Source organism: Salvelinus sp. IW2-2015, unplaced genomic scaffold, assembly GCF_002910315.2.
Source record: "Salvelinus sp. IW2-2015 unplaced genomic scaffold, ASM291031v2 Un_scaffold1418, whole genome shotgun sequence".
Taxonomy (NCBI): domain Eukaryota; kingdom Metazoa; phylum Chordata; class Actinopteri; order Salmoniformes; family Salmonidae; genus Salvelinus; species Salvelinus sp. IW2-2015.
The window spans coordinates 241,065-243,215 of NW_019942894.1; the positions used below are offsets into that span (position 1 = coordinate 241,065).

General features: G+C 39.4%; 1 pseudogene; it reads right to left on the bottom strand.

Annotated features, from left to right (window-relative positions):
- The window catches only part of LOC112070758 (receptor-type tyrosine-protein phosphatase-like N), a 22,669-nt pseudogene that overhangs the window by 13,740 nt on the left and 6,778 nt on the right, over window positions 1–2,151 (bottom strand).

The following is a 2,151-nucleotide window of genomic DNA, read 5'->3' on the forward strand; positions in this document are numbered from 1 at the left end:
AAAAAGGACTACTTTTTAAAGCTATTTGAATACAGATCCCCTAAAAAGGACTACTTTTTAAAGCTATTTGAATACAGATCTCAGAAAGTAATTACTTTTCTGAAACTATTGGATTTGGCTGGCTTCATCTAACGGCAGGGCTGTAAATAGAATAGATAGAGCACACAGCATCCTATACTATTCCGATCTATCCGACAGTCATATTTGATCTACACAATACGTTTCTATCTGAACGTTATGTAAATGTACATTCTCCTGAGTGTCCGTTGCCTCAGGTGGACATAATGAAGTCAAACCAATTAACTAATTAATTATATATATTTTTTTTTACAGAGAAGTATAAATAAGTTGTGACGCTCAACTACTGTATGACTCTTTCAACATGCCACTGAAAAGGTCGAAAGCTGCAATTCCTTTTATGATACCTGAAAATACTGCAGAGTGATTGAAAGCCATTTGAAAAAATTGCAAACAGCAAGTTAGCTGCTTAGAAAAAACAACTTCAAGCCTCTGTCCATCTGAGGGTACTGTAAGTGATAGGTCACTCCAAATACAAACTACTGAAATATTTGTAGGCAGTTTTGGTATATTTAGTTTCCTTCCGACATTTACTGTAAGCATTCTTAGTAACACGTAACATTAAACTTGCATATCGTCACTGTCTGAGGAAAACCTTGCCAATTAATAAGTTTGTATATTTGTTGAAAGCAGTACCTCCCCTTCTGAACATTTCATTACTCTTGGACCAAGAGAATATATTTAAATAGCTTCTAAAGTTTCATAATTGTAAATTCGTTAATGTGAAAATATGGAGAGAAAAAAAATATATTTCCTGAAAAGTTTCTCATTTGGAGATAAGAGATTTTCATCAGACAGTGACAATATTCAAATACCTTCAAATATGATTTGTTTTTCTGAGACCTGTATTTGAATATCAAAGAAACTAGTTGCCCATTAGTTGGAACTCTATATACTGTAAACTATACTCGAATTCCTTGAGTATTTGAAAAGTTGGTATTTTAAAAAAATCTACAAAATTGTCACGTTCGTCGTATGAATCGGACCAAGGTGCAGCGTGGTACGCGTACATTCTTATTTATTTAAAGAATGAAACACTGAACAAACAAACCAAAATAACAAAACGACACGTGAAGCTATACAAACGAGTGCTGACAGGCAACTACACATAGACAAGAACCAACGAACACCAAAGGGAAAATGGCTGCCTAAATATGATCCCCAATCAGAGACAACGATAAACAGCTGCCTCTGATTGGGAACCATATGAGGCCACCATAGACATACAAATCACCTAGACCTACAAAAACTCTAGACATACAAAAAACCCTAGACAATACAAAAACTAACTTACCCACCCTAGTCACACCCTGACCTAAACAAAAATATAAAGAAAACAGAGATATCTCAGGTCAGGTCAGGGCGTGACAAAAATACAACTCAAAGTGTGTTTGAATCCCAAATGGGACCCCTTTCCCTATCTACTGCAATACTTCCCACGGACATTGTGTTTTGTTGAGTTGAGTTCATGTGAATTCAATATGAAATCCACAAACATAATTTAAAAAAGAAATTGAATTTAGGTTAAAAGTTGGGTGAAAATAATGACGTAATTCCTTTATGTTGATGACTTATTGCAAATCCAATGTTTTCCAATGTCATAAAATGTTTTGGTTGAAATGACGTGCACCAACGCTTTAGAAGTAGTTCTCAATATAAAGAATAGGGTGTCATTTGGGACAAAGTACCTCCTGACCTCTCCTACCTGGTAGTCAAAGTACCTCCTGACCTCTCCTACCTGGTAGTCAACGTGTGTCTCCGGTCCTCCCTCGGGTCCGAGGCCCAGTTTCCCGGAGGCCAGCTGCTTGGCGTGGTGTCGGAGACAGGCAATGGTCAACGCTACCACCACCACCCCGCTCACACACGCCATGGACACCAGCACCAGTACCAGCCCACTGGAGCCCTCCCTCACCCGCGTGGCATGGGCCAGCCCATGACCCTCGCTCCTCTGTAGGGGGGGAGAGAGAGGGAGGAGGAAGACAGAGAGAGACAGAGAGAGAGAGAGAGAAAGAGGAGGAAGACAGAGAGAGAGAGAGAGGGAGAGCGAGAGAGAGAGAGAGACAGGGAGAGAGA